The sequence below is a fragment of the Spea bombifrons genome, chromosome 1 (assembly GCF_027358695.1).
Source record: "Spea bombifrons isolate aSpeBom1 chromosome 1, aSpeBom1.2.pri, whole genome shotgun sequence".
In the NCBI taxonomy this organism is placed as follows: domain Eukaryota; kingdom Metazoa; phylum Chordata; class Amphibia; order Anura; family Pelobatidae; genus Spea; species Spea bombifrons.
This window is the reverse complement of record NC_071087.1, coordinates 132,149,550-132,168,912: the sequence shown is the minus strand read 5'-3', so window position 1 is coordinate 132,168,912 and position 19,363 is coordinate 132,149,550.

Genomic DNA, 19,363 nt, shown 5'->3' with positions numbered 1-19,363 from the left:
CAGTTGTTGTAGGTAAGGGCAAAGGCCACAGCTTTATTAACCCCTCGTTCCAGATTAACCATATAGTATTAATCTATTAACAGCCTACTAGCTGCCAGACATTAAGTCCTTCAAGAACATGTTAAACCAAGAGTTCTGTGTCCTGTGGGTGCCATCAGCCAGCCACTGGACACACTTCCCCAAGCCCATTCAGGTGCAGCCTCCAACATACCAACCAACAGGGAAAAGCTGTCCAAGATGGGAAATCTTCCGCTGCTGTGACTATAAAAGAGAAAAAAACATAACAGCAACAGCAAACAAATACAACTCACGCATCATAAATAGGAAGAGTGGGGTGTACTTGTCCTTCTGACCCAGGCAGGAAAGATATAGTAGTGACATTTCCTACACTTTGCCTGCAACATTGTTGTGCCCACCCATCCATTCGAGGAACTGCTGGTGTCCCTACACTGCGGCCTAGGCCAGCAATAATATTCCTACTTCCCTAACGGTCCAGGGGGCCTTTAGATCCACAATGTATCAAAGATTTATTTTTCTCGTCAATCTAAATAGCATCTGTGATAAGTAAGCTGCTGACATATTTTCTACAAATGTGTGATTCTTTTCAGCATCTCGTGGAAAGTTAAAGCAATAGTTCTTTGTGACCCAGAAGTGCTTGAAGCATTGCTAGAGGCAATAAGGCAGTCAGACATATTTATTTACAAAGCTAACATTGGATACATTGAATTCCACCATATTACAAATGCTTTAACAGCATACAACTGTTTACAACTTAAAAAAGCAATACTTTTATGTTCATGAACGATATACAGAAGCTGTACATAAACACCTAAATGTTAAACAATGCTGGGCTAATAAAATGTGTGGACAGAAGTTACATAACATATTAAATTAGTAGCAGCGTATTCTGTCCTTGTCTACAGGGGCAGATTAACAATGGGGCAAGAAGGCTGTGTGTCCCATGGGCCCTGGTGGCAAGGGTTCCCAATTCACAGTTTTGTTACTTATGTATCTCCTTGCACCACACAGCAGGAACAGGAATTGCATAGTGTGCATGGGGTACCTCCCAATAAGGTGCAACATTTCTGGAATTCTGATCAGCCAGTAAAAAGCTTCACTTGTAGTCATATGTCCTATGACTATGGAAGCTGCTAGCTATGGAAGCTGCCTTTTCTTTACATACAGAGAGTAATGTAATGTCATACCTCTCAAATGTCTAGGTTTTTGCTGGAGAGCCACTTTTTGACCACTGTCATTTGTGTGATGTAGCTGCTCCTGCTTTTGTGGTCAGTGGGCCAGGTGAGTGGCAGATAAGGTAAGGGTGGTCAACCAGTGTGCCAGAAATATATATATATATATATATATATATATATACACACTCACTGGCCACTTTATTAGGTACACTTGTTTAATTGCTTTGGGCCCCTTAGTACCAATTGAGCATCATTTAAATGTGACAGCCTACCCATGTATTGTTGCTGACCATGTCCATCCCTTTATGACCATAGTGTACCCATCTTCTGATGGCTACTTCTAGCAGGATAATGCACCACATCACAAAGCTCAAATCTCAAACTGGTTTCTTGAACATGACAATGAGTTCACTGTACTGCAATGGCCTCCACAGTCACCAGCTCTCAAGAGGAAGAGGAGTGGGAAGAGATAATTACAGTAGAAGATAGCGGCAAGTCGTGAGAGGAGCAGATGCGGTAAGGGGTGTATTTGGATAGGAGGATAGAGATATAAGGGGGTGCAGAGTTTTAAGGGATATGTAGGTCAGGGTCAGAAGTTTAAATTTGATTCTCAAGGGTATGGGGAGCCAATGAAGTGATTGGCATAATGGAGCAGCGGATGAGGAACGGCGGCAGAGAAATATTAATCTAGCTGCAGTGTTGAGGATGGAATGAAGCTGTAAAAGGCGGGAGAGGGGGGGACCGGTTAGTATCCAGGTGGGATATAACAAGGCAGCGGATTAGTAATTTGGTTGTTTCTTGTGTGAGAAATGGGCAGATTCTGGAGATGTTTTTCAGGTGAAGGCGGCTGGATTTGGTTAGGGACTGGATGTGAGGGATGAAGGAGAGAGCAGAGTCAAGGGAGACATCAAGGCAGCAAACCTGGTCTGCGTGTGTATGATATGATGATTCGTGTGTGTGGGTGTTAGAATGAGATAGCATGTTTTAGTTTGAGAGTGCATGCTACCTGATGGGGGAAGGGGACGCTAAAGAAATGCTGCACCCAGGTGCTAGTGAACCTAGGCTCACCTCTGAATGCCCTTTCCCCCATTGTTAATCTGCCCCTGGTTGGCATCAGGAACCAAGGAGGAACTCTACATATACAATAGGGATATTTTTTAATGCACAGCAAGCTCTGTGATAAAGACAATTATGATGTTAGTGTTGTAGGTGACTTTATTGCAATGATGTCACTGTATATTCTTAGTAAGAAACAAAGACTTTGGTGTGGCAGAAATGATCGTTGCCGTATGCTGCTAAATTGCCCATTTAAAATGGGATCATATTTAACCTTGGTAAGCTAGTGTAGATGGTATCACACTGAATGGGCCCACAAAAATGTGATTAAATAATTTACCAAACATTTGTTCGATCACACTGTAGATATATAAAAATATTTATCTATACCCCTGACACAAATAAAGCTACCATGCACGAAAAAGGATTAACTGGAAAAACATACTAATTCACTTTAAAACAATGAGCAATATTGTGGAAACTGCATTCTTTTGTGGTTATATTTCAAAGGATATTGGCACATTCATAGAACTCTTTCATCAATAAAGGGCATCTCCTGAAAGTCAAGGATTTAAGGAAATGCGTTCAAACAATGTAGTCTGATTAAATAAATTAACTGAGTCAAGAATTCTCTGTCCAATAACAGGTTATCTTTTTTTTTTTTAACACTTAAAGTTTATTGGGTTTACAATAGACCACGCCAAAACAAAATCAGCAAAGGTACAGAAAACTGAAATATCACAACGGTAATGAGAACCGAAATACCCGGAACCGAGGTTCCCAAACACTCTCAATACATAGTTGTAAAATAACACTTGACACGTGAGAAGAAAGAAATAAACATCATAGAATGGCAGGCGCAGAGACATGAAAGACACCACAGAAAACAGAGAAAACACAAGGATGCACAAAGGGGAAAACACACCAAGGGAGAGACGAGGAGGGGGGGACGAGGATAGGAGATCATGAACTAGGCCGGAACCAACCGTTGATACGTCGGAACTATGAAGCTGCAGTAGCCTTGAGAAACCAAGGCGTACGGAGTGACCCCAATATGAAGCCCGAAGGGGTATGACCAAATTGATTGTGATAGAATGTAAGCCAGCCTTCCCAAGTCTCTTCAAAAATATGCGGGGTGTTATCAGCAAAATGAGCCGCCCTCTCATATTGACAAGTCGTAGTAAGAGAATAAAGGACATCATGTATAGAGGGGGGAGACACAGACTTCCATTTCCTGGCGATACTAATTTTCGCAGCAATAAGAACATGCGCCAGCAGTTTCCGACGAGGGCCAGAGAGGTCATCCGGAAACATGTCCAGGAGCGCCAGTTCAATCGACCTAGGGACCTGGCAGGAGAGAAGGTGAGCACCCAGATCGAAGACATCAGCCCAATAGCTACGCAGAACGGGACAGTCCCACCAGATATGTGTCATCGAGCCTCGGGCACCGCACTGACGCCAGCACAGTGGAGAAACCGCTGGGAATATGGACGCCAGCGTAGTAGGTACATAATACCAGCGAAACAGGATCTTCCTATTAGTCTCAAAGTGCGTGACATTTTTGGAAACACCACGGATTGTAGATAGCGCCTGAAACCAGTCAGAGACAGCGAACGTGCGACCCAATTCTCGTTCCCACGCGACCATATAAGAGAGCTTGTCATCCGTACTGGGGTTCAGCAGAGCTAGGTAGCATAGCGAGATGGCCTTGGAGACCAGCGGAGCCCGAAGGCACAACTTGACGACAGGAGTAGCCGGAGCATGTGACACAGATTTCTGCAAAACAGAGCGGAGCTGAAGGTATTTGAAGAAATCCTGTCGCGGGAGACCGAACTCAGCACACAGGTCTTGGAATGAGCGGACGAGTGACGAAGTAAAAAGCTGGGAAATCGACCGGATACCACACCGGATCCAGGCATCCAGGGACGTGTGCGGCAGGATGGCCTTTACGGCAGAGAGCGGAGCAAATCGGGAAAGCAGTGGCGGAAAACGTAGAGAAAGTCTATGTTTATCCCAAAGAGCAATGGAACGTTTCGTAGTAGGCAAGGCGTCCGTCAACGGTGGCCGGAGCGACTTAGGGAGCCACAGAAGATCCCCAACGCCGTACGGTCGAGTATAAAGGGTCTCCAGATCAACCCAGGCCACCCGGGAAGTATCTGAGAAAAGCAGCATAGCCTGAGCTAGATGGGCAGCCAAATAATAGAGCTGAACATTCGGAACCCCTAAACCTCCAGAGAACTTGGGCCGCTGCAGGAGCTTCGTAGATATCCTCGGGCGTTTGTGAGACCAAATAAAGGCAATAAGGCGGGACCGAATGGAACGCAGGAAGGCAGCCGGGAGGACGACAGGGAGCGTCCGGAAAAAATACAGGAGCTTAGGCAACGCATTCATTTTAAACGCAGTGATACGTCCCAACCAGGAAACCTCCAGCTTCGACCATCGATTGAGGTCCTCTTGAATCCGATTCCAGAGGGGGAGAAAATTATGTTTAAACAAAGTAGAAGTGCACTTAGTGATACGGATCCCCAGGTAAGGCAGAAAATCCGAACGCCAATCGTATGGAAAAGAGGACGAAAGCACAGACACCAACGAGGAGGGATAACCAATATTAAGGGCCTGGGATTTGCTCCAATTAATTTTATAATAAGAAACTGCACTGAAAGAGTCCAGCAAAGCATGCAACCGTGGCAGTGAAGTCAAAGGTTCCGTGACTGTCAGGAGCACGTCATCCGCGTACAAACTGATTTTAAACTCCGTAGCACGGACAGAGAAACCCTTGATCTCAGGATCTTCGCGTATTGCAATCGCCAAAGGTTCCATGGCCAACGCAAAGAGAAGCGGAGAGAGAGGGCACCCCTGCCGGGTACCATTACGTATGTGAAAGGATTTAGAAAGGAATCCAGCAGAACACACCTTGGCCGAAGGGCTGCAGTAGAGAAGGAGGACCGCGTTGATAAACGCCACCGGAAAATTAAAGGCCTCCAGGGTAGCTCTCATATATCCCCAGTGGAGGCGGTCAAACGCCTTCTCCGCATCTAGGGAGAGGAGAAGGCACGGCGATTTAGTAGCATTAGCCAGATGAACAATATTGACAATCTTGCGTGTATTATCCGATGGCTGGCGGCCCAGAACGAATCCCACCTGGTCATTCGAGATCAGCGATGGAAGAAGGCCATTCAAACGCAGGGCTAAGAACCGGGAAAAGAGCTTAGTATCCGTGTTCAACAGCGATATCGGCCTGTAGTTAGCACAGCTGGTGGGAGATTTACCAGGCTTGGGAATGGTAACAATCTGCGCCTCCGTCATTTCACGGGGTACGGACGATGCAGACATAAGGTGACCAAACAAGGAGCAGAGACGCGGAGCCAGTACGTCACGAAATTTCTGATAATACGAATTTGGAAGGCCGTCAGGCCCAGGTGCCTTGTGAGGCTTAAGCCCCTGAAGAACCGCCTCTATTTCCTCAATCGACGGAGGAGCAACCAGAGAGTCCCAATGCGTAGTTGACAAAGCAGGGATAGGGAGCGACCGTAGAAAGGCGGCAATGGAGGCCTGCGACGGCTGGGCAGTGTTCGGCTGGGAGTGCAGATTATATAAAGAGTCATAATAGTCCGCAAAACTGTCTCCAATATCTTTAGGATTATAAAGCCGTCGACCATCAGGAGCCTGAATGAACTGCGCCGAGACTCGGGTCGAGCGCTGGGTAAGCTTCTTAGCAAGCAAAGAGTCCGCCTTGTTGCCCTTAGCGTAATATGTTTGTTGGAGCCTACGGAGCATATATTCAGTGCGTTGTAGTTGAAGACGGAGGATATCCGACTTAACCGCCATAAGCTGTCGATAGGTATCCTCAGACCACGACACCTTATTAGACAGCTCCAGCGCTGTAAGACGTTGTGTCAGATCGGAAATGGACTGTGCATAGTCCCGTTTACGTCGAGACGCCAATTTAATGAAACAGCCACGAACAACAGCCTTATGGGCCAGCCACAAAGTAGTAGGAGCAACGTCGGGAGTATCGTTGAGCTGAAAATAATCCACAAGGGAATCAGAAACTGCAGTAGAAACATCGGTGTGCTGTAGCAAACTTTCATTCAGCCTCCACCTAGAGGAAGCCGCACTCCGGGGAAACAGGTCAAAGGAAGTCCATATAGGAGCGTGGTCGGACCACGTTATAGAGCCTATGTCCGCTTGTGTGATTGTTTGCAAGGTAAGTTTATCCACAAGGATCAGGTCAATTCTGGAGTAACTGGCGTGTGCCGCCGAATAGAACGAATAATCTCTGTCGAGGGGATGAGTGACCCTCCAGGAGTCAAACAACAAATGCTGGTGCAATAAGTCCTGGAAACGAGAGCCTTTAATGGTCAGAGACTTCAAATACTTGGACGACATCGTAGCAGAGGAGTCAAGAGACGGGATCGGTAGTAAATTAAAATCACCTCCAACAAAAATCCGGCCAGCAGCAACTCTACGTAACTTGGTGAAGACACGATCTAGGAAGGAGAGCTGGTGAGTATTAGGAGCGTATACATTGAGGAACGTGCACACCGAACCATTGAGGGTGCCATGGAGGATGAGAAAACGACCTTGAGGGTCACAGATTTTCGAAAGGAGTTGGAACTGGACATCTCTGCGAAATAAAATGGCCACTCCGAGTTTCTTGGAAGTAGAAGAAGCGTGGAAGTCCACAGGGTAGTATTTAGAGGTCAAACGAGGAGTCTTCGATTTGAGGAGATGAGTTTCTTGAACCATAACTACAGAGGCGTTGCGTGATCTCGCTTCCTGAAGAAGCATATGACGTTTATGGATAGTATTAAGGCCCTTAGCGTTGATCGAGAGCAGCGTAATAGAAGACATATTCAACAGAAGGCAGGAGGACAGGGAAAACAAATGAAGACAAACACAACAACACACACAAGGGGGAGAACACACAGGACGAAGGACAAAAAGAGACAAAGAGAGAAAAAAAAACTATACAATCGAGTTTTAGGCCAGAATCGTGACAACCGAGACTAAGCCACAATTTATTCCTACCGAGAACCAGAGGGGTTCGGAGGAAAAAAGTAAACACAGAGGGCGAGGAAACATCAGCCCATGGGAACCATATGAGAGAGAAAACAATAAAAAAAAAAAAAAAAAAAAAAAAAAAAAAAAGTGATCATATATGAACCAAGGCCACAGGGAGCCAAGCAACGTGTATGCGGAGATGTATTGAGGGGGCCAGAAATGGGCGACTACACGATAAAACAGAAAGCGTGGATATATGGTGGTGTAACTAACCCTTATAGTGCCGGCAGTGAAAATCAATAATGTGGTAGCCCCTGCACTAACAGAGTGCCAATTCAGCATGGGGGCACTAACCATGGACCAGCCGAGTGATACATGTGCACAGCTATGTGTGCGTGTGTGAGTGTATGCGAGGGAAAGGAACCCCATCCATGTCGGGGCGGAAAGCCACAAAACACGTAGCTAACCCCTACATTGCTGGCAGTAAAAATCAACTATGTGGTAACCTCTGCACAAACAGAATGCTAAGTCAGCGTGGGGGACACTAACCACGGACAAGCCGAGCGGTATATGCGTACATATGTGGGTGTGCGTGTATACGTGGTAAAAAAAAAAAAAACCACGATGGGGAGCAGAGCTGTCAGACAGGTAAGTAACCCCTGCAATGCAGGAATGCCACCCAAGAATGCGCAGGATTAACTCCCGCAACGCCGGAGCGCAAACCCATAAGCAGGCAGCCTCCCCAATGCCAGAATGCTACAGCCATGTGAGTAATCAACCCTGCAACGTTGAAATGTAGCAGTCAAGTGTGCGTGGGCTGCCGGAGTGCTGCCACTGTGCCCGCATGCGTGTGGATAGTGTGGTCTGCAGTGGAATACTATCTGTGTGTGTGCGTGTATCTAGGTAACCTCCCCCTGTGGGCACTCAAAACTGGCCTGTATGAAAGAAACATGTACAGCACAGAAGAGTCACCTCAGCGTACGTGGAATCAAATAAATGAGTACGCAGAGACCTGGAACCAAAGAATCCTGTAAACAACCGTGTGTGCGTGTGTGTGTAGAGCGAAAAGAGGAGGACCTACAAGGACAGGCCATAGCCCCCAACATGTGTAACAAACGCAATAAAATCAAACATGAAAACAGTGAGATACATTAGACCCCCACAAAGAGGTAGACCGGTCCAAAAGCCCCGTAAAAAAAAAAAAAAAAAAAAAAAAAAAAAAAAAAAACAACGGAGCCCAGACAGAACATACACTCCAGAACAGAGGAGCCCTGCATGTCCCAGAACACACAGTCAATATCCTTCAGGCGATGGAAAATCAGGTGGCCTGAGAGGGCACGGTAGGCTGAGAGCTAGAAGGGCCACGGGTAAAGCGACGTCGATCCTTGCGTGACCCCGGCGAAATCAATTCCCATTCGGTCGAGAGACCGCGAGCCGGAGCAGGTTCCCGGGACACAGCAGCAACAGACGAGCCATCAACCACAATGCCCCAACGTTGCAGAAGCTGGAGACCATCAGCGGGAGACTGGACGGTAGAATGGATCCCGTTCCTGGACACAAGGAGCTTGACCGGGAACCCCCATCTGTAAGGTATGTTGTTGGTGCGTAGTGCAGAGGTGATCGGTGCGAAGGAGCGTCTCTTAGAGAGGGTAGCAGCAGAGAGATCAGCGTAGAGATGAAGAGCAGCATAAGGCTCAGGTAAAGTAGGGAATGCACGGGCACATCTCAGGAGAGCCTCCTTAGCATGGAAGTAGTGGAGACGAACAATAACATCCCGAGGGATATGCGATGGTAGGGACTTCGGTTTGGGGATGCGATGTATGCGATCGAGGAGAAAGTCCGAGGGGGGAACATCAGGTAGCAAAGAGCAGAAAAAAGTAGAAACATACTCTGGTAAGGCCGCCATAGACACCTCTTCCGAGATCCCCCGCAGGCGAAGATTGTTCCGACGCGAACGGTCCTCCAGGTCAGCAATCTTGCCGTGCATCGCCTGAACTTGGTCTTCCACAATGTTGTGTCGGTCCACCAGATCATTAAAGGCGGAGGCGAAGTCCTCAAACTTGCCCTCCAAGTGATCCGTTCTGGAACCCAATTGCTGCAGGTCTGATTTAATGTCGGACAACATGTCCTTAATCTCTGAAGTCATCGCCACCCTCATGCTATCGAGCATATTTTGCAGAAGGTGAGTGGTAACTGGAGCATCCACCGCTTCATCCTCGTCCTCCAACTCCGGCTGGGAAGCTGGAAGTGGCAGGCCATCGCCATCTTGTTCAGAGAAGGGCGGCCTAGCCCGTTTGGAGAAGTATTGCGGGAGCTTCTGCGTGGACCTCTTCGGGTGTTTAGAGGCCATGAAAGCGAACCCCCGAAATGTCAGGAACAAAATAAACAAAACCAAACAAAAAAAAGAAAGAAAAAAATCGCAAATAGGCTATGTACGGCTGATATTTCGTCGGAGCTCTAGTGAAAGACGGCCATGCGGTTAGGCTGCCAGACCACGCCCCCAACAGGTTATCTTTTGATGAAAATATTATCTTGTGACACCATGATCAGATTGATGTAGAATGCTATTTAATTATCTGAAGGTTTGTTCTACCAACTACAGCATGACACATTGTTGTCTAGGACACATGCACTTTAGTTTCTTTTCATCTAAAATAAAATATCTGCAAGTAAAATGTAAATGAATGTTCTGCTAGAGACCATAAATACTGTACATGAATGTGACCATTTATGATGAAGTCCCATGGAAAAATAAATATTTTTCTTTGAGTAATAAATAGAGTGTGGTACACTGCAAAAAAGAAATGCAGGACATTGTCGACACTCAAGCCCATTTTTGCTGATGACTTATTACATAAGTTATTGGCACTTGTAGGGTAAATATAGCACTTGGCATCCCAGTTGTTCCAGCTTTGTTTTGGTAAATGTGACCATATATACGTAAAATTAACAATGTTCATTGTAGGCATGTTCCTAAGACGCCATAATTATTTAGATGAGCCCATTTAAGATGAAATATGACCTGTTCATTGCATTCCTAGGTTCTGCTGAATGTATGATCAAAGACAGTTTAATACTATATATTTTACTTGTATGGCCATAAGAGGTCTGTGTACCTTGGTAAGCTTGGAGTTCATATCTGACTCTAGGTGCCGAAAGAAATGATGTGGTAAATACCAGAGATAAAAGATGAAAAGAGCAAAATGGCAACCTGTGAGTATGTAATATGTAAATCATAGGCTTATGAATTAGATCTTATAAATAGCTGGTGGAACAGCTGATGGCCTTAGGTAATAGTCTTCAGGCAATAGCACTTAAAAAAAGACAATTAAATGAATTATGTAATAAGAAACTTGATGATACATTTATTATTCACAAATGAAAATGTAATTCTGGATCTCAGGGGCTTAGTTTTACCACACTAAAAAGAAGGGTTTACATTTTAGAAAGGGTGATTTTTCTAAAATGGAAACACATTTAGGCATCTTTCACAGTATGGAAATCTGTACATGTAATCCAGGTGAAACTAAATTATAGAAAGGATGTTTTATTGAATGCAGAATAGCACTGCAAAAAACAACTTGTCAGTATTAAGGAAGAAAAAGATGAAGGCAGCATTTAGAATTCTAAATACAAAAGCTAGGTTTAAGGAGCATTAAAGCATTATTAGAAGTGCCAAAGCACACACAGGGGAGAACACTGCCCAGTTAATAAAAAGGTTGCTAAAACATGTTTAGATATTTACGTGATTGGAGACAAAATAAGCAATGAATAGTTAGTGTTAGGACCTAGACGCCCGTGGTTTAGTTTTTGACCGGCATATCTAGCTACCCTGCTCCTGCCTTCTTGCTTGTGCTTCTAACGTTCCTGGTTCCAGTCTTGCCCGGCATCATTGGTTTGTCTGTTTAGCACAAACAAAACAATTTGAACTTTAACAACAATGAATGGCCTAATCCATAGGTAAAGAGGGTACTGCTTACAAGCATTCTAGGTTAAATGTTTTAGTTTTCTTAGAACAAAAAAAACATTAATCCTTAAATATTTTCATTACATTTCAAAAAAACTAATCTAAAGTAACCATTAAAGTTAGAGATTTTATTCTTCTAGTTAGTGCCGAGAGTATAATCTGAATTTAAAAGAAATCATATGTGAGAAGGTGAAAAGAGGTGAAAACAAAGTATAAGACCTCAAGCCTTTTTATCCTTTGCCATGAAAATGTACTTCTAGCCACACAGTTTCACATCTTCAATTATATTTAGTTTTAGTCAAGTGGACAATTTTATGCTGAAGTTTAAAAACAGTGACAAGAAAATGTTTTCTTTTAAAAAATACACTGTATGACCAAAAATGCGAACACCTAACAATCACACCTTTATGAGCTTGTTGGATTTCTCATTCTAAAACCAGGAACATTAATATAGCGTTGCCGATCTTAGAATGTATCTGTACACAATTGTCTAAAATGGCTGGAACTATGAACTAAGGGGTCTAGCCCAAGCCCTGAAAAACAGCCACAGACTATTATCCCTCCTCCACAAAACTTTACATTAGGCATTACACAATTCAATAGGGAGCATTCACCTGGCTTCCACCAAACCCAAATTTATACATCAGACTTCCAGATAGTGAGGCATGATTTATCACTCAAGAAAACATGTTTCCAGTGCTCCACTCCAGACAACATTTGAAATTGTGCATAGTGACTTGGCTTGTGCACAGCTCCTCGGTCATGAAAACCCATTTCATGAAACTCCTGAGTAGGATTACCATCTTTAAATATGCCATTTCCTTTGAATGGTTGCTCTCAAGGACATGGTCAGGGGTGTGTGTGGCAAGGATTTTTGTCAAACTTTGTTCCCTGCATAGAAGGGAGACTAAAAAAAAGAAAGAAAAGACGTGTGAGAAGAAAGAGAGAGACAATAGAAAACAAGAGACAAAAAGAGAAAGATGAGAAGAGGGAAAGAAAATCAATGAAGAATAATAGATAATATGATAAAAGATTACAGGCTTGTCTGGTAGAATAAATGGGCAACTTTCTCAGGAACAGGGGGAAAACTGTCTGCTGCAGTCCCTGTAAGTAGTATATAAATTAAATACATACACTACAGTAGTCAGTACAGCTTCTCCAATCCACCCTACAACAGTAAATGTTCTGCACCAAAACAAATGTAGGTCTGCCGACCTAACTGTCATTGTCTCTGTCACACACAACAACACTCATCAGTCTGTAGCTGCTACTACTGACAAATTAAAATGACATCCGACACCTTTATATCTAATGCTTGTGCCTTCCTCTTGTAAACACTGCTTGGCCAGCGTGAAAAAAGTAAGAAAAAACCCCCTCAAGTTGTTGGACCTATCAATCACAGCCACTACCATCAATGAGACCACTGCTCATTTTTTGGCTACTTCTACCTATCAGTCATTGATGTACCTTCCTATTCACAGTCCCTCCCACTTTACCTCATCAGTGAGTGCCAGAAGGCCTTGTAATGGCACCAAAACAGCTTCTAATGGTGGCTACATGTGGTGACGAATGACTAATCGTGACACATTTTCAGAACTTTTGCAGTTCAGTTTTGTTAGTTGATTTATATGAATGTACGAAACAGGCAATTTCCATTAAAACTAAAGTTTGTACGAAAACGAATGCAGTCTACCAGACACACACTAACATACCCAGACACTCACCAACACACCCAGGGCACACACTAACATACCCAGACACATACACTAACACACAGATACTCATACCCTCATGGAACTTGAGCTGCCGCTACTACCGCAGGGTCACATGGCGCAACACATCAAATATATTAATAAAATTATACTTATTTCATATATGTCATAAGTGAATATCAAACAAAAATATGATACAAAGGTATGGTGGAATAATGGTGGAATTCTTGCATATACTATCTTTATGATGTTGATATATTTGGCCTTTTTTAATCCAACATATTCAATTAAATCTGTTCATTAAGTGTCAGGTTGTATCATATAACATATGTGTGGAACACTTAATGTGAAAGGCTGTTTGCTGTTTATCATAAAATTGGTCTGGGGTATTGTTGAACTATCTTATATGGATGTCATGATAAATGTCTAAAACCCAAGTCATAGGATCAATCTCTATGTCTTTTTCTGATTCTGTTTGAAATTGTCTTTTGATTGTTATGTATGTACTGACATAGTTGTTTTGCATGACGGCAACAAAAATAAAAAAAGAAATGCACTTATCCCTTATAAACATGATATAACACCTGAAACGGTTCACTAAATAAATTGTAATTTGAAAATGTTCAGATGAAATCAATTAAAATTTTTGTATTTTAAAGTGATTTAAAATTGTGTCATAATTTTACAAAAAAAACTATGCCACTATCCACAAATAACCTTAACTGTATACTTCCATGTACAGGACACATTGCATTTTTCACTTCATCTATCATGAACTTCAGGTTATAGCAGTCACTAAGTAAAAGAAAAGAGCTTCAAAGCAAGGCCCAACGGCAGTTTTCAGCATCGTTTGTCTTCACACATGGTGCCTGCACATTAAACATGACTGCTGAAGTCACTGTTACTAAAATGATCATGAATGACACAATCAAAAAGATTAATACCTTGACTTACATATTCAAGACCCAAATATTCTGAAATTAATTTTACCATTCCTTCCCCTTTTACTTTATTACCATGAAGATACCAAAAGCAAATTCTAAAAACCTATAGAATCTAGACACTGCATCCTTCATGTCTACACATTTTAATGTAGCAATTACAATAAATATGTGCATCCCTGTAGCATATTACAAAAATGAATCATCATACAATAATACTTAAAAATGATCAGTTTTGACCCAGAGATGATTTAGATTAATTCCATGATGAAATGAAAGCCCAATAACTGATGTATCATGCAAAGCTTCCTAGCAAAATCAAAACAAGGCACCTATGATTAAAACTAATTGTTTATTAACATTTCTTTATAATTCTGGTAATTCAGATCAATGTGTATATCAAAATCTATTCTAGTGTACTTTTTTTGTATTTTGGCATATTCCATATTTGACACAGATAAATACACTGATTTATTGTCTGCACAATAACTAATCCCCACTAATGATTGAGGTAGCACATGCATATAATAAAGTGCCACAATATCTATCTTGTTTATAAGTACTCAAAGCTCAAAATATAAACCGACATTTTAGATTTCCTCTCCAGAAAATGTTAGATTTTAAATGCAAACATTGTACAACTGATCATTAAATAGACAAGATGGGCAAAAAGTTGAGTTACCACAATAATAGCAAGATTTCCCACTATTCCTATTCCTTCTAGGCATGTACAGACAATTCGCTAATGAAAATGTTGTTAACTTCACTCATAAAGTACATTTATTAGGAAAATTTAAAAATAAAATATTCAAAATTTATGCTGGTGCCAACACTTTGTCAACCAACACCACTTGCTTAGCTTACCTCTAGTGTCTGGGATATAACTAGTTTATGTCAATGTCCCCTTTTGGCTGCTGCTCTTCTATCCCTTCCCCTGCCAGCTTTCTTTAAAAATAGAAGTGCCATGGGCTACCAGCCAAGCAGCACAGACTTGTTACCTACTAGGTCACTATTATGAAAATACTAAAAAAACCTTACAAGAGCACACTTGAGAAACTCTCATAGCAAAGTACAAATGCTCTTAAAGAGACACCAGAAACACAATTACACACGCAAGCATGTACTAGTTTTGTCATACTTATTGAAGGTATGTTCTACTTTACAACACATGCAAGCATGTTCTAGTTTTGTCATACTACTTTACCATGCCCCCCAACTGTCCCGATTTAGGCGTGACAGTCCCGATCTTGGGTCTCTGTCCCACTGTCCCGCCTATCCCTACCTTTGTCCCACTTTGTAGGGGCAGAGGTAGGGTGAGGCAAGAGCCGTTCTCACCTCAGGTGCAGCTGCGGGGGGTGCTCCATGACCACGCCGGCTGAACACTGTTCTCCTCGAAGTCGTAGAAACTGGGGTTCCATAGGAGGCTACCTCTCCAGACCACCCCTTGCCTGTACCCCACCACCTGTGGGTTAACTGCTACAAAAGAGCACCCTGATGGAGTCAATGGTATCCGGGTTATTAGGGGTTAAAGTCAGCGGACAAGTGCTCGGGTCCTAGCCGAGAAACAGTTCCAGAGGATTATGGCCAGGACCCAGTGAGCCAAAAGGGTATGTGTAAACCAGGCTCCAGTGTTACAGAGATGTGATTATGCTGGTGGTATAAGAGGAAAATGGAACCACATAACAATAACCAAAACAAACGGATCTTTGCAACCCAGGGTTGTGACATCCACCTACATAACACTTATAAGAGTTTGCAGATATACATTACATGAATACAATGTCCTATCCTGTAAGTGAGAAAGGTGAGTTCCACTAATATCATGCACATATATAATGTCTTATGAGTGAGCACAGATGACTTCTACAGAAAACATTATTCTTGGTCAGCATGATGTTGAGTGGCTTTTAATATGAGATGCCCATAACCATAAGTAAAATAAATGTGGAAAAAATAATATAGAACACTAGGTTCCCCTACAGAGAGTTTCACGCCCTAATCATAGCATGTCAGTTCTTACTGGACCTAGTTATGTGTCGTTATATACATAAGGCTAACTTTCACCATAGCGGGATCTAATTACCCAATGTCCAAATATGAAATGCCTACACAGATTAGCGCAATGTTCTACATGTGCACTGAATAGAAAATTCTTATCCATCATACCTAATGATTTAGTATAGTCTAACATTTATAAATGCATCATTGATCTCCAGCACCATATAATGGCCTACATTAAGGGTTTTGGGACAGCAGACTCCCATGTGTGCTAATGGAGAGCCCGTACCTCTTTTGTGAATTAACAATTAACTGTATAATCTGTTCCATGAAATAATCATCTTAAATTCTTTAAACCTAAAAGTCTGTAGAGATCAGACAAATTGAAATATATTGTACGGACATGAATATTACTTAAATAAATAAATTCCACTGACACAGGAAAGTTATTAGATGCAACAGAAATACAAATAGGTTAAATGCGAGCTATTGCAAAAACTATGTATCAGCTGTCGCCACTTGGTCTAGAGAGAGATAGTTTAGAAAAAAACAATGATGTTGGAAATTAATGTGAGAATAATTGTGGTAATGAGATAAAGAATATTAATTATGTCCTCGATAACAAGTCAAAAATAAATTTACATTTTGAATGTTCCAATGTAAAATTCAATAGCTTATTATCACAAAGCTTGCAGTAGTCCTGCTGGGTAGGCACTATCTCTGCTGTGACCAGTACCAGTAAAAATCAGGCGATCTGATTTTGTCATGCCCATAATTTTTGAGTAGGCTTAATCAGTGATGTCCCATGGGCAGTGCACTGATGCCTTATGACAATATAGTACTTTCAACAGAAGATGTAATAAGATGTTGATATACCAATGACCCAGTAAAATTTGTTGCCCATCAATAAATTGTCTAAAAAAAGCATTTTCACCTGCAGTCGATTTCAGGAGAAACGTTTGTGCTTGCTTTTGTATTTAGTACTTTTAAACATATGCATGTTAAGAATAACATATTTTTTGAATGCAGACTATGTAAATCAGAATCATTAATTCTTTCAAACACTTTATTTATCGGACCATTTGTATCTATAGAGCAATGTTATGCCTAAAATGGCCCTGTCAATACAGCTAGACTGAAACATTCATGAAAGGACAGTGATGAATAGTGATAAATGTTTATATGCGTTAATAGAACAGTGTTAAAATAATATCTGTAATGAAATAAAGGTAAATACATAACACACTATTATTATTATTATTATTATTATATTCCCAGCAGCTGTGTTATAGTTTTATTATCTATACACACCCCACCAACCCCAGAGTGTTTCAAGATAAACTTTTATAATACCTACTCAGGTTATTTTTTTGCTCTGCTTCCTATATTCTTCCTATTCTTGGTATTCCAGTTGCCATACAATGAAATAGGTAATATGTGATTAGGAAAAATACACTTTTACATTACTTTAGATTTGTCATTGATCAATGTATAAGAATATGGTAATCACACAAAACTGTCATAGCTTGGCTAAATTCAGCATTTTTTTAAACGCTGAAATGTAGAAAATACCAAAATAACCTGGCTTTATGGCAAAATGATTAAAGAGTGATAGATGTTTAGCTCATATGGAGGCCCAGACTGGCTGCTGGCCAATAGCGCCCCATATTTACCGGATTGGGTCCTGCAGTATGCGGCTCTCAGCTTCATACATGTAGCCACATGTTGCGTGAGTATAAAAACATGGCCATGCATATCCAGCCAATGGCTGTGCTTATGACATTTTGCAACAACTTATCTTAAAGTACCATGGCTGCCTAGTCTTCCCAGTCTGGCCCTGTTTATGTGTAAATTAAACTGAATGTAAATTAAGTTTACATTTAAATAATTGGATTTTATAAATTTAAAATAGAGATTACTATAAACTATGACAGACAAAATAGACACAATACATATTTTGCCTAATGAAGCTGTTCATTCCAAAATATGTTTTACTCAGAACCTAATATTAAAACTAATGCTTCAGTGGATATGTACTAGCAATATTTTCAATTATGGCAATGTTCTTTTCTGCTGTTCAAGGTTATTTTTAGATGTGCTATCAGTTTGCTCGTTATTTTGAAATGACGCACAAGATCAAAATAAATTTTATTTTACTGCGCTTATTTAACAAAAATTTTGTTCTGACCAGATCCCAATATTTTTGTTTAATTTATACATAGTGGTTGCCAAGCATTGATGTTATTTTCAATATTTTGTTCCAGACATACCTAAAATCAAATGTAAATATCCTATTAGTTGAATCTATTTTTACCAAACTGATTTCACATATTTTACATGTAAGGATTCTGTATCTTCATTAAGAATATCAACTTTTTTTAAACCCTTTGTATTATTGCTCTCAAAAAATGACTAATAAAAGAAATTCTATATGAAGATATACAATGTATCACCTGAAAATAATCCCATGTTATTACCGTATTGGCTCGATTATAGGCCGCACCCTTATAGTTTGTTGCTATTTAAAAGAAAAAATGTATGGTAGGAGGCTCCCACCCTCCTTACCTAAACTTTAGTTTTGCAAAGTTAATGTAGATCAACGTTGAGAATCAAGAATCAGGGCAGAACTAGAGTTTTTGCTCGCGTTGCCAGGGGACCGCATTTTCACTGGACCGCACTACTGAAAACGATCTGCAATCTTCTGATCCAGTCTTCCAGACACCCTGGAGAAGTTAAAAATGCTAAACCCTGATTAAAGGCTGCACCCCCACTTTAAAGATTTAAATCATGGGGAAAAAGCACGGCCTATAATCAGGACAATACGGTATGTACCATAAAATTGTCATTTGCTTATGTGGCATCCAATCTGGCAACTGGTCTAAATAAAAAATACATTTTTGAGATGATAAGTAAAATACCACAGAAGGTGCTGTGTAAGATTTTGTGGATTTTCTAATTATATACAGTACTCATAAAAAGCATTTGTGCAACAGAATATCTCACAACAGCTGTTCCTAATTAACCAAACTCAGAAATATGAGCATCCTGTATCATTTTTATTACAAGTATAATACATGATATAATACATAAAGTACAATACACAAGTATAATACATACATACATGAATGAGTAAAAATAAAACATATGGGAAAATACAAAGTAGAGAATACTTAATATTCTTAACAAAGTAAACATTTTTTTTTCTTAAAAAAGATCCACATAGCTTTTACATGTATCCTCTATTCTATTATTCATGCATTGTGATTTCATAGTTATGAAAGCCAATAAAAAAGTTTAAACATAAAAAGGCATTTCAAATGAAGAAGCTTGACCAATTTGTAAGGATCAAAGACATTTCATAAAATATATTATAAATACAGTAGGAAACTTTATTTCATTCATCTATGATTGCAGAACAGTGTCTGTTTTAACCAATATGTCATTTGGTTTGGTGGATCGTTTTCATCTTAATTTAGATTTTCTAAATTCTGG